This window comes from Arctopsyche grandis, chromosome 4, assembly GCF_051622035.1.
Source record: "Arctopsyche grandis isolate Sample6627 chromosome 4, ASM5162203v2, whole genome shotgun sequence".
Classification (NCBI taxonomy): Eukaryota; Metazoa; Arthropoda; class Insecta; order Trichoptera; family Hydropsychidae; genus Arctopsyche; species Arctopsyche grandis.
Genome location: NC_135358.1, coordinates 31503783 through 31518502, shown reverse-complemented (window position 1 = coordinate 31518502; position 14720 = coordinate 31503783). Strand labels below are relative to the sequence as shown.

Here is a 14720-nt window from a genome sequence, read left to right as displayed (position 1 = left end):
CTATGAAGATCGTTGAATGCTAATTTTTTTTCGATTCAAATAAATTTAATAAAAAACAAAATACTGTATACTATTAGATTAACCATGTTTAAGCGGTTTAAACCGGGTAAATCCACTAGTATACTATATACATATAAATGTTTATCGATTCAGTAAAAGCGCAATCGATTTACCTTTTAGATCTTCGTGGTATACATACATATATATTATATATACATACATATATTTAAAAATAAAATCAAATCCATTGTTCGAATTTAATTCAGTCATAATTATACTATGAAATATATTTTAATGCGTTTTCTACACCCTAATAAAACACCACATTATGCTAATGTGGCGAAGGTCGTATGTTAAAGTGAATATTGACGGAAAGGTTTGCCAGTCAATATGTAAGTCTAGGGTAGAGTCTCTGGTTACCATATTTTTTTTATAGCAATAGACCCTACGACAAACCGTATGGAAGAAAAATATCTTTCGAATCTTATCGAATGAAAAAATAATTTTGTTTGATACGATTTGGGATACAAAAAAAAAAACAAAAAGTTATCGTTACATATGTATCATGTATAGGTATGTACATATTAAAAAATATATTTTCATTGTAAAACAAAATGAATTTTGTGTCACGAAAGACGAAGCCCAATATAACTTTTATTGTTATAACACCCAATTTATTGTTTTATGTTGTAAACAAAAGTTCTATCTGTTAGCAGACGTGCTGCTAATCTCGGAGAAATAGCTACGACAGACAAATTGCCAATTTGTTTGCAGACAAATCTCATTTTCAAGGTAAATTGAGACTTGAAAACAGCATATGATTGATTTTATTAAGTATAAAGTAAAAAAAAATACATACACACTACTACATACTATGTTGACAGTATGTTTCTTTTAAACGAACAATTGATTATACATATATACATACATACATATGAATATCCGAAGCCTTTTTGCAAAACGGTGTTGATTTGGCTACTGGAATACTCAATTATGTAACCTTTACTCCTTTGCAATTGTATACATTTTTATATGGATTATAATAACATCAGTTGTATATTCAGATACGTATTAAAATTAAATTAGTACAACTCAAGGAATTACATGCGATTCGTCAATTTTGCAATCATACCGCAACAAACTAACTAAATACACATATTGTTCGTTAGCCTTGAATGAAAACGGTAATGTTATTACTCCTAATGTGAATTTGTTGCAACGATCTTCAGATCGTTGCAACAAATTCACACGCAATTCGACATTTTTAACCTAATCCAGTATCTAAAACCACAAAAAAAAAACCAAGCTTTTGGTAGTTGTTGGCGTTTTATTGCGTGCAAAACGGGCCATAATACAGAACTTATCTGACTGGCGATCGTTATCCGACCGAAACGGGTCACGGTACCGCAGTTTAATGTCGACACGGCTAAAAAATCGGCAAGATTTCGAGACTGACGTACCCAGAGACTTGTGTGGAGGCAGTGTTGATTTTCGCATATTTTTATTATTGTCGGATCCGGCTCATTGCGCGAATTTCTGTCGAAAACTGTCATCGCGTGCTGATCGGTATCGCCGGACGGATCGTTGGTTTCGCGAACATGTCAGAAATTGTAAAATGTGAATCGCGTGCGATTTCAACTGGATCGCACAGTCGACTGAGGGACATCTGAAAGGGTGGTTTGTGCGCGTGTGCAGATCTTTTTGGGGTGGGAAAATCGCGTGAAGGTGGAAAATCCCGGATGCGGGAAAAAGCTAACGCACACCCGAAAGCGCCCGATGAAAATCAATAAATTATCAAAATATGTATGTTTTCGATAGTAATAGTCATTTTGAATCTATTATTATTATATATATAAAGACGGTAATCTGCGTGTGTGTGTCCTACGCAGTAATATTTAATAGTCGTACAGAACGTATGGGGAACCAATCATAGCCGAGTATTCGGTGCGTAGTCATGTATCTTCGTCAGTTGTCGGCAGTCCTCGACTGTCGCGGATCGAGTGAATCAAATTCGAATGCGATTTCGATTTTAATTTCGTATTTAATTTCGATTTCGATTTTCATTTCAACCAAGGGCGGCAGCCATCTAGGGGTGGCGGCGGCCAGGGTGTTTCAGTTTCGGATCCCGATTACCGTTTCTAGATCCTGATTCCTTTTTCATTTCCGGTTTTGGATTCCTTTCATTTCCGGATACCGATTTCTGTTTTAGTTCCGCTTCCGATTAATTATTACTATACGAATTGTAACTTTATTTTTAATCATGTATCAATTTGTTTCCGAAACCACCCGTTGAAATTTCAACGGGCACAAAACTTGTCAATATATATAAAATTGAATATCTGTTTGTTTGTCTATCTCGTATAGACTCCTAAACCACTCAACCGATTACGTTGGAACTTTTGTTATATGAATGTCCAGGAAAGATTTGTTATATGCATGTCCGGGAAGATAACTGTAAAAAAAAACCGGGAAAAATCCTCTTAATAAAAATATTCGTAATTACGATTTCACCGAAGCGAAAGTATGAAGTGCCATTGTGTAGTTAAGGAAATGTGTTTGTTGGTAACCACGATACCAGTTGGTTTGAAGAGACGTTAGTAGAGCTCCAACCATCACTTGAAACGGGAACGGGAACGGGAATTGCATGCCTAATTTTTTTAAGCACTGAGTGGTCGCTGGGTTCGATCCCGTGAGCTGACCTGGATTGAAAATAATTTATTCTGAGTATAATCTTTAATGCTGCTGGCCAGACTTGTCTGGTTTCATTATTGAAGCGGTTCCTGCATCAAATTGGCCAAAACCATCCTACCCATTATGTCACCACTATTTGAATATGATTTCAAAAATGTATTATCGATAACATGGATGTCTTGCTAATTTTCTTATACATATATAGTATTTGTATTATGCTTATATGTCTCGTCACAGTGACGCGTTTGAGTATTCTTTTTTGTCACTGTGATTAATATGTAAATAAATAAAAATAATAATAAAATTAATTCAGTATGTATGCATGTACACAGAGACAAGAGCTAAATTACAAAAAAATAATTAAATAAACCATTTTATTATGAAAATTATTTATTGTATTAAAATTACGGGCTTAATTAATTGCTTTTTTTAAAACAATAGAAATGTAAAATATAAATTTATAATAAAACATAATATTTATTAGTGGTACGAATTAAACTATTCATACTTAAAATTTTAAACACAGATTACCTAAACACAATCTGCTTTAAGTCATCGACTTTAGAGAGTCTTTAATTAATATTATGTATTAGATGTATTATGAACATTTATAAGGATTGTAAATAGGTTTTTGAGCTCTTTTTCCTATTATGCTGTAGATTAACATTAGAATAATATAATACAATGATTACTAACCAAATAAAATTAAATTGTAAAATAGAAAATGATCAGTAGATCAGTAGCTATTAAAATAGATATAAGATGTATTGTGAACATAATTTCGTAATAATAAAAAGCATTTAAAAATCTAAATCAATACTTAAAATTTAAACAAAAACCGCACCTATAGTTTTATTTTTCTCGCTTTTAAATTAGCAATATCGTGAAATTTTAAATCACTAACTAATTTATGTTATATTGACAAAAGGCTTAAATCATAAGTGCGAGCTTGATTACTTATATATCTAAAATATTTTTGGATTATTCTCAATTTATTATTCTCAATCAGCGGATTAGACTAGTGGTTAGCATATAATGCTTTGAACGGAGTGGTCACGGGTTCAAATCCACTGGTTTCTGCTGGCGAGACCTTGGATTTGTGACTCCAGGTCGATCGTTTGCCAATTTATCTGATTTTCGTTGAAACGGTTCCAACAAATTGGCAAATTTACCCATTTTCTCGCAAAATCTCGGGTTTTGTATAAAAAAATTGACCATAAATGTCTCTGTGGATATTAATTGATATGTATTTACTGAATTGTTTAAAATGCTGCAAATTTTAAAATTTTACCATAGATGTAAAATAAAATAAATACCATAGATGTAAAATAAAATAAATATCATAGATGTAAAATATGTAGAATGCTAACAAAAAATACAATTTGCTGAAACTTCTTTAGCCGAGGTTATAGTCGCCGACTTTGTCAGAAATATGCATATAGCTTGTAAAATACTTGAATAATATTCTCGTTAGTAGAAATCCCACTAGCTCGGTACATTTCAAATAACCATATGATTCATAGTGTTTATTCGCATAATCATTTAAATATTTATGGATAAATTGTTAAAAAGAAGCTATCCAGTGATATTTTTAAGTATTTTTCATCGCACAAATATTTAAAAGTATTTTTCATCGCACTTGATCTAACTGATTATCAAAACTGTCGAATAACGAATAACGAATGTCGTCAATGTATGAATGCGATCATGTATTTTAGATTCGAAATCATTTTTAATGACATTGCTTTGAAAATATCAATTTATATAACAATTTTCAAAACCATCGATCATTTTTGGGCCATATAGATTTTTGCGCCCTTGGAAAATGTCCCGTTGTCAATGCCTTGGTACGGCTCTGTTACAACAAGCAAATATATACTTAAAAATAATAAAATTTATATATAAATATACGGTCTTGCATATTTGTATGTATGTACTATTCTTAGCCTACACGTTTTCGGTTATATAATAAGGACTATTCTCTTTGTGAAAGTATTATAGTTTTTATTTCGTTTTGAGATTGAGAATATGCATAATAATAATACTATCTCATCTCTAAATAGAAGTGATTTTCTTAAAAAATCAAAATTTATGGTCAATATAGAGTCAAAATATACTATGCATATATAATTTTCCTTATTCTACAATACTAAAACAAATAAAGTTAAAATTTAATATTGTACTACAAGACCTTTATAAATAGGCTAGTACTTATTGAAAAGTTTAAACAAACTTTATTTTTCAGCAAAATTAAGCCCCCTCTATACACGTACGTATTGTTTTATATTTTAATTAAAATAAAATAATTTTAAAACATACAAATACATTTAAAACTTTAAACTTGTATGTACGCATATTTAAACATACCTAGAGGGGTACGACTTTTCTCGGTGTTTTATAATATAGTTTTTATCATTTTGGGTTACATATTTTTTTTCAGATTTTAGGCAATCGTTTCACTTCTATCCCTGGATTACATCTGGAGATAAGGGTGGTGAATTAGATTTTATATGGCCAGTAATGGTTAAAACTAACTCGGAAACAGTTCAAAATTTGGTTGAGATCGGTAGAACGGCATAGCATTGTAAAAGGAACAAATAAAAGTCTTTTGTATAAATGTCTTAACTAAGAGATTATTTATATGTCAAAAAAGTATGATTTAAAAAATTGGAATATTATGTAAATAAATTCATAAGTACACCATCCTTATTAATGCTTCTCTGTACAGAGAGTGTCAAAGATAAGTCAAAGGTCACACATTTAGCCTTCGCAATCCTCACATTATACACGCACGTTTTATTTAACATCGTAAAAGAAGAGGTAATCGTAAGTTTCAAATAAATATATTTTGGTGACGGAAAATTATCGTTATGCAACCGATTCTCATCGGAGATGCGGTTTGTTTGCTGTTTTTTTTTTTCATCATTTTTGACCGTTCAAATCGCTTGTGCAATTCGAACGAATCTTGATGAAGGTGAATGTGGTCATCAACGTGTAGAAGAGGAAGAACGGTAATGTTGATTTTATTTAAATAGTATAAATAAAACAGAATTAGGAAAAGATACTTCACTTTCTTAATAGCCTAAGGTATGTGTAGTCACTGATTGTCACTCATTGTATTTCGAAAGTGTAAGTAATTAACAAAAATCGAAGAACATGTGTTTTTGAATTCCAATGGCATTTGATTTGAGTATAAAAACAGAGGCATTATTATTATATTTATGTATATTTATTAGATGCAAAAGTCACATATGAATAAAACATTCCGTGACGAATTCAATAATTATGTACTTAAAATTAATTCGACTTCAAGCTTACATCCTTTCAATTATTGAATTAAAAATTAAAAATAAGATATTTGGTTTTGGTGGACACATTTATATCAGATTTTATGGTTATTGAACTGTGATATAACGTTTGTATATTAAAGATGCATATCTGTTAAAAAAAAATCAATGAGAATTATATGTATGTAATTGAATATAATAAGGAGAAGGTGAAAGTGAAATCTATTATTCAATTAGAAGAAATTCGTGTATTAGAATAACAATATACAAAGTTTCGTAAGTATATTAAAAATATGTGACCAATATTTAAATAAATAAATAAAGTGAGAAGCTTTAAATAAGTTTAAAAAATATTATAATCATAGAAAACGCATAATTTTTGCATTTGATTTATTTAAAAACACATACGTCATAGATTACGCGTCAGAAAATAATTTTAACTGAAACGAAAGTAAAACCCGAATTCTAACGGAGAAAGTCACTCAAATAATTAAGTAATGATGACGGCTGTTTGGCAAAGTACTTGAAAGTATTGCATAAAAGTTTTTGTACGAATTTTACTCGATGTTTTCTCAATGCATCATCATTCATTTATTACACATATTCATACATATAGTCGCTATTATCAAATTATTCAACAAGGAAGAATGAAAAGCTGATAATTTTAAAATAATCTATACGGGGAAATTTTATTTTCGGAAATACATATAAATACTATTATGTGTATGTTATTCTTTTAACCGCCTATTTAATATATAAAGTAAACACAACAGAATAAATACGATGAAAACGCGATGCTATGCCAGTTAACATGAAAGAAGTATATATTACAACATCAAGGTTGGAGCGTGTCGAGAAATGATTATTTTTCGCAATATTTTTACTATAGCGCAATTATCATTTTGAAATGTCTTTTTAAAAAGGGGAAAATTTAGTGATCGACATGGAAAATAATGCATTTTATCAACACACTTTTATTAAGAGTTGTTAATTTAAGCGCACTATCGTTAAAAATCGACTATCACACAAGTAGATTTCACTTTTTTTCACTTCTGATACGGTGGTTGGTCACTTTTAATTGTGTTTAGTCACTGACAAGGCGATAGTCAAGTATGAGTGCTTCGAACCCAATATAAAAAGTGTTGATTATGTATTTAGAATGTATCATTGAAAACCTAACGTTGTATTTACGGTATTATGTCATTGAATGAAAATATTTGTAGGAATTTTCGGAGACACGCAATATGTTTATTAGCTATTTTTTATTTTACCTTTTGACAGACAAGTTCAACATACATATTTAATATATTCGAAATGCAATAATAAAAATACGTATGTTGGCAATCGTTACTAAGAAAACGAGATTAAACAAAGAATGCATGCAATATTATGTAAATGAATACAACGTTTGATTTATTATTGTAAACAAATTGTAGATCAAATTGTGATGTAAACATGCAACGTATAAGAAGAGTATATTGCGCATTAAAATATATTATTAAATGTTGAAAGAAGGCTTAAAGGTATCGAACTTTAAAAAAATAACAAAATATTGCAAAAGATTTTTTATACACTTCGTGTTTTTTATTATTTTTTTAGTTAGTTATTCACTGATATTGAGAGTATTATTTTTAGATAGAGCATTTTTAATAATTATTTAACTACGCAAAAAAATATAATAAACTGTATTGTATTGTAAAATCTAAAGTTTTCTAAATAGTTTTTGTTTTATTTAATGATCTTCAAATTTAAAACGAATTATCTTTTACAAATGAGAAGCTTTAAGGGGTATTCAATAGGTAAAGATTTTTTTCTATTATTTACGAAAATCTTAGATTTTATTACTAAGAAGATTAGTGTATTAGTGACTTTAGATTCAATTACTAAAATTATATTTTTTTAATTTAATAATGATGACGTATTATGATTATGACTTTGTGATTGCACATTTGAAATGATTTATTAATTATATATTATAATTAATTACTCAAATATTCGGAAAATGTATACGCGCAAATCTCATCATAGAATCCTCAATTGAACTATAAATATTGTGCATTAAGAAATATGTACGTATATTTAATCGCTTTCCGCTTATTAACATTAGAAAACAACATATGTAATAACCGTATTTGGAAAATACCGACTGTCCTACCAACTCAGGGATTACTGTCGGTTAAATTCAAAACGCGATAAATACAATTTCAATGCAATTTGAATAAATCCATATCACCCACTTTGTGGGAAAGAATTTTTTCTGATACATACATATGTATTACTTTGTCGGCTTTCATCAAATATTATATCAATGGATGATATTTTTTTATTTATTTATTTATTTATTTTATTTATTGAAAAATCAACAGACAGGATGTACATAGATATGTATAAAAAACAAATAGTAAATAAATAATATATGTAACATCCGAGTCCAATAATAGATTTTTAAAAAAATGAAAAAGATTAATATAAGGAAAACAAATTAAAAAGTGAAGAATAAAGGCATGACAAAATATGTAGAACATTGCATAATTAAACTATAGTATTAAAATATTTGGAAAAGGTTATAAAATAGAATATAAGAAGAAATTGAAATTTACACATATAATATGATATAAGATATAAAATGACGACTTTTTTTTGGTTCAGTGACGAAGTATGACTTTTCTTATAGATCTATGCCCAGTGAACACGAATCTGGTAATAAAAAATGTTGATTGGCTCAAGATTCGGAGATATATATGTATTTTAAATCGCCGGATTTTTCTATATCTTGGTCAAATCAAAAGTCAAAAGTATGTATTTTCACTTGGGATTTTTTCCCACTGTTTTTTCGTGTCAGACAGTGTTATTAGTAAATAATCCGAGATATATTCAATATGAAAATGTTCTGTATCAAAATCTGAGCATGTAACTCATTATTATTTAATTATTAAGTTATTTTTACATACCGTAATTAATATAACAGCATAAAATAGCTTGTTCTATTATGTACATTTGTATATTACGGAGTATTTTCAAAATATAATGTATAATTATAGCACTTGTCAATATGATTTAAAATTACATACAGGTTGTATAAATATCTACATTATATACGTATATGTACATATATATATATATATATATGTCAATATATTAATTTTAAAATGAATAGTGTTAAAGAACCAGGAAAAATATGACGCTTTGATTCTAATAATTATGACCCACGGTGATCTTCAAGAATTAGCCGCTTACGATCAAACGTACAGAATTAAAGATCTTCTTGATCTGTTTAAGGTATATCTTGGTGTTGTTCGGTCGATGTCTCAAAATCTGTCAATTTCCTGTTCAAAATGAATATTGGAATCTATAGTCGGGTATTTTATCTTTCATTTGTAGTACTTTTCAGCTTTCAAATCTCTCTAAGTAGTCGTCCAGTTCAAATCACAAGTCAAAAGTACGTATTTTCACTTGGGATTTTTTCCCACTGTTAATACTATTTTATATTGAGTTTTTTCTATTGAAACATGTTTATTAGGGTAATGTTCTGGCCACACTATTTTTTTGTTCATTTAAAAGGGTTAATTGGAAGTGTACTGAATTTTAAATCGCTAAAATTGCGAGCTAAAAGCTCGTACTAGTATTTACACGAATCTAAATTGAATTAATAGGGATAATATATTAACTTGTCTTTATATGAGAATTAAATAAAATTCCACATCATATTTCGACTATTCTTGTGGATTAATAACAAAAATTCTATTGATAGCCGGCTTACCTCGATAAAATAAACGCCAAAACACTATCCCAATAAATAATGACCGAACAACACCAATATACATATGTATATAAAAATCCCGCTATTTAAAAACACATATATCCGAATCTCCAGCCAATCAACGTTTTTTATTACCAGATTCGTGTTTACTGGGTATAGATCTATAATAATAGTCATATCTCGTCTCTGAACCATTTTTCGTGTTGAACAGTCTTATTAACTAATTAACACTTCATTTCATCAATAATAAACAAAATATAGAGATACAGTATCATATTGGTTCAGTTTTGTTGTGTTTACATGGTTGTCATGTGTGCAGTTGAATTGTCATGGAACCATATTTAGCAACATTAAGAACGATCCAAGTACTATGTGTCATAGGATGACATTCCTAGGATCTAACATAATTTTTTTTCGTTTTTTTTTTATGAATATGTTATGTATTTATTGTAGTTTGGAAGTAGGCGACTCATGCATGTAGGTCAGCGTATGAAAATGGCATGGATTTGTAGGCCGACGCATAGCGAGAAATGCAGCGATGCACTAGCCGATCCGATAAATCCGGTTTTTGCATTATTCGACAGGTATTCGCCGGTTGCATAACGATTCCGGTAGCCAATAAACCGGTCGTATGTGGGACAGCGTTTTCGGCGAGCTCGGTGAAAAGTAAAAGTTAACCGCAACAACTTGAATCACCAAAGAATCGTTACTTTTTTTCCCCCTAGTCGATTCAAACATATTTTAGCGGGTTTTTTTTCTACAAATTTGAAAAATTCCAATTCGTTAGTTCACGGTTGAGGAGAGCTGACATAATGGCTGTGTACGTAAGTGTCCGTCAATTTTGACGGCACGCGACGCGTTTTTCCAACCCGAGGAATCCCCTGTGAAAAATCACCGGAAAATTTGCATATTGCATTGTGTGCATAACAAATGAGTGATTGCATCGTTCGGTGAACACGGATCATGTCAATTAATAAGTTACGTCTGTAATATAATAGTGGAAATTTGTAATGATTCACTTTTAATTGTAAAAATTATATAGTATTAAATATTAGGATCTAATAAATTGCTACGATATATTTTCACGGTTATCTGAATCATTAATATTTTATACGTACTAATTATATATGCAAAATGGTATTATGTTAATAGCATATGTATTTTTATGTCTTATGGGGGTGGAAAATATAAATTTTAGTACATACGTATGTATGTATGTAAATACGTACTACATGTGTTCACGTTCACATTTATAAATTAATTAAAGTCACTACGTATGTATTATATATAAGACATGAATCGTTTTGACCTATATATAATATGATTGGTAAGTAATTTTAAATCCTTTTGATGAGTCACTATAATAATTGGTCACTTTATTTTCACAGTTGGTTCGTGATTTTACGTACGAAAAGTTCAATTGTGCTATTAGGCATAGTGAAATGATTTTTCTTATATGGTTTATATTTTATATAATTCAATCGAGTATTTATTACTGAGCAAACTGGTGAATGATCTGATTAAATTAGTATATGTTTACTGACCATTTATTTTGAAGGTACAGATCAACTGTAATTAAAAGCGATCGTTTTCACGTTGTTTTTGTTCTGAATTTGATTATTATACATATGTATAGTTACGGAAAAGGTGTATTTTGATACATAAATAAATACATAAAAATAATAGCTTATAAAAATATAAAAATTTTAAATTTAAAGCTCAAGGATTTCCATCGAATAAAATATGTAAAAAAAACCAACCAATCGCAAGCTACATACATATATGTGAATATTTATCTAATTGTCATCCAAAAAATGCTATTTTGCATTTTTCTGTTCCGCATTAGAATTTGTGTTATTTTTTTCCTTTTATTGACAAACAAATTGTTTTGATTTTCAAACGCCCAAGGAACTCGTCACATTCACGTCAATTCATTACAGCGATCACGATGTAGCGTTTAGATTATTATAGAATTACTGCAAATACATTGTATTTTGAGATTCAATCAAAGTCATCGTAGAATATTTTATAATATGTATATTTTATATATGCTATCGCATTCACCCCCCCCCCCTCCCCCACTCGACCCGCGATAGCCAATTACATTTCGTTTCGTTTCGCATTCCATTTTGGTCAAGAAATACAACATTGTTCATGCCTATAGCTTTCCAAAGAATATAACTTATATTTTTTGAAAGTTTAGAGTTTGTGTTTTGTGTTTTGAAATATTTATATAAATAAAATTTTAATATAAAATACATAATTTGTTGATATTATTAATTTATTCATGGAATACGTATATATTTTATATTAATGGAAAAATGTATTTTTTAGACGATAAAATAAATTGTCAATATCACATTATGGACAGCAAAACTTACAGTAATATTATTAAAGACCTTGCATTGAATTATATTGTAATAATATTATATATGTAATTAAATAAGAAATAATTTAATTAAAATGTTGCTTGCTCTCAGCTTGTTCTCGCAAGTATCACGCTACATGGGATCCACTATTGTTATAAATATTTAAATACTTTATCGTGAGTGTTTCGATAATAGAGCGATTGTATATTCATACATACTTTGTAGTAGTATTATATTTACTCGTGTATTCTTGAAGTTAGAAAAATAGATATAGAATAATGTTATTCTATATCTATGGTTAGAAATTAAATTAAATGCCTGATAATTGAATCATTAGAAGCTGCGAAAAAACATAAAAGGCTACTTAAACACTGGGAATTTGTAGTGATAATTTCAAATTCAAGTTCAAGGCGTGCATGCACACATACATATATAATAAGTATACATTGTTAGTTTTTATATACTGTGTAAGATAAACACTATAACCGGATGTACATATGTATATAAAAACGAAGATCTATTCTGAATGAAGATGATCTTTTAAATTCCAATTTTCCATGTTTTCATACGATAATTTAAGACAATGATTTCAGAATGGAGAGTCAGCTAAGTTTTCTAAATATAATAAAATAAGGATATTTAACTAAACCCACGCGGTATGTATACGGATTTGAATTTACTCAGAGAGCAAAGTTGATATCTAAGGTAGATAACGTTGCAATAAATATACAATTTATTTCAGAAATCTTCGATGTAATTTAATTTTAATAATTGAAATTGTCGATGTATTTCTTTTGGACCACTTCATAAACTAAACCGCCTTACGTATGTACTATATATACATATGTACATTACTCAATACAGAAAAAGCCACTCATAAATGACACTGAATTTTAGCACACATTACGCCCTTTGAGGGCAAAGGTTATTTTACCACAGTTCCACTAAATTGAGTTATTAATGAAGTTTTCGTATCCATATTTTGGTATGGTTTTAATAAACTCAATGTTTATTCGTCAAAGCTTATTATTTCACAAAATAGAAAAAAAAATATATCCATATAAAACTAATGCTGCATCTGTATGGAATAATACCTCCAATACTAGCTCCAAGTGATCAAAAATAAATCGTTTATAACACGCTCATATATACTAATCTGAAAAGATAGTCCCGAAATAACATTCCTTTAGTCGTAGATATTACTAACAAATTAACTAGGAGATTCTATAAAATAATCACTCACAAACATACTAATAAACTTGTGAAGAGTCTCAGCGATTACAATAATATGTCTATATAGTTCAGGTATAAATACAAAATACTACATGCTTTAGATCGTCAACTTTAAAATGTTGACGTAATAATATAAAATGTATTACGAATAATAATTATTGTAAATAGGTTTCTGTCCTTTTTTTCTATTATGCTTTAAACAATAACATTAAAATAAGATTATGAATACTAAACAAGAAAAATAATCATTCATTGAAATGTTGAAAGCCAGGAATATATGTATATATATACCATATGTAGTATGTACTATGATTACTAACCAAATTAAATTAAATTGTAAAATAGAAAATGATCAGTAGATCAGTAGCTATTAAAATAGATATAAGATGTATTGTGAACATAATTTCGTAATAATAAAAAGCATTTAAAAATCAAAATCAAACCATATGTATGAATGAAAGACAATTGACTGGATTGAATCAAAATTTATCATTTTTTCACAAGCCTCTTCCTATGTTTTACTTCGCAAAACATTGATCTAAAATTCCTACAGTCTTCAAATCGTTTTGAACTTTACCATTTTTATATTTAGTTTATAAAATAATCACTCATAAACATACTAATAAACTTGTGAAGAGTCTCGGTGATTACAATAAAATGTCTATACATTTCAGGTATGAATACAAAATACTATTTGATTTAGATCGTCAACTTTAAAATGTTGACGTAATAATATAAAATGTATTACGAATAAGAATTATTTGTTAATAGGTTTCTGTCCTTTTTTTCTATTATGCTTTAAGCACTAAGATTAAAATAAGATTATGAATACTAAACAAGAAAAATAATATGCAAAATCTCTTATCAATTCCTTTACAGAACCATTCATTGAAATGTTGAAATCCAGGAATATATGAATGTATGTATGTACCATATGTAAATATGTATGAATAAAAGATAATTAACTGAAGTGAATCAAAACTTATCATTTTTTTACAAGCCTCTTCTATGTTTTAAAATTCCTACAGTCTTCAAATCGCTTTGAAACTTTGCCATTTTTATATTTAGTGTCCATGTTTTTTTTTCAATGCAATGGTTATGACCTTTTGTATTTGTGACACTTCTAATAATGTGATTCCTCACGATAACCGCAACGTTACAAAGAGGTATTATTTAAATGAATAGGTAATGATAAAGTGATGGCAATTCACCTGAATTGGCCGACACGACCGTCACATTCCTCGGCACGGCAATTATAAACTGAACCAACTGACGGTTTTTGTATTTATGAAATTCAACAAAACAAACTTATTACAAGTTTCGCGGATAGAAAAGGATCGGCTGAGGTAAACCAATGTGCACGGCGCACCCGAGGCGACT

At 29.1% G+C, this 14720-nt stretch overlaps 1 protein-coding gene across 1 annotated transcript in view; it reads right to left on the bottom strand.

Annotated features, from left to right (window-relative positions):
* The window catches only part of sit (ELOVL fatty acid elongase stuck in traffic), a 19554-nt gene extending 4834 nt beyond the window's left edge, over positions 1-14720 (bottom strand). Inside the window, exon 1 of the mRNA XM_077429090.1 lies at positions 14552-14720. The gene's annotated coding sequence lies outside the window, so the exon portion shown is untranslated. The remainder of the gene's footprint in view (positions 1-14551) is intronic.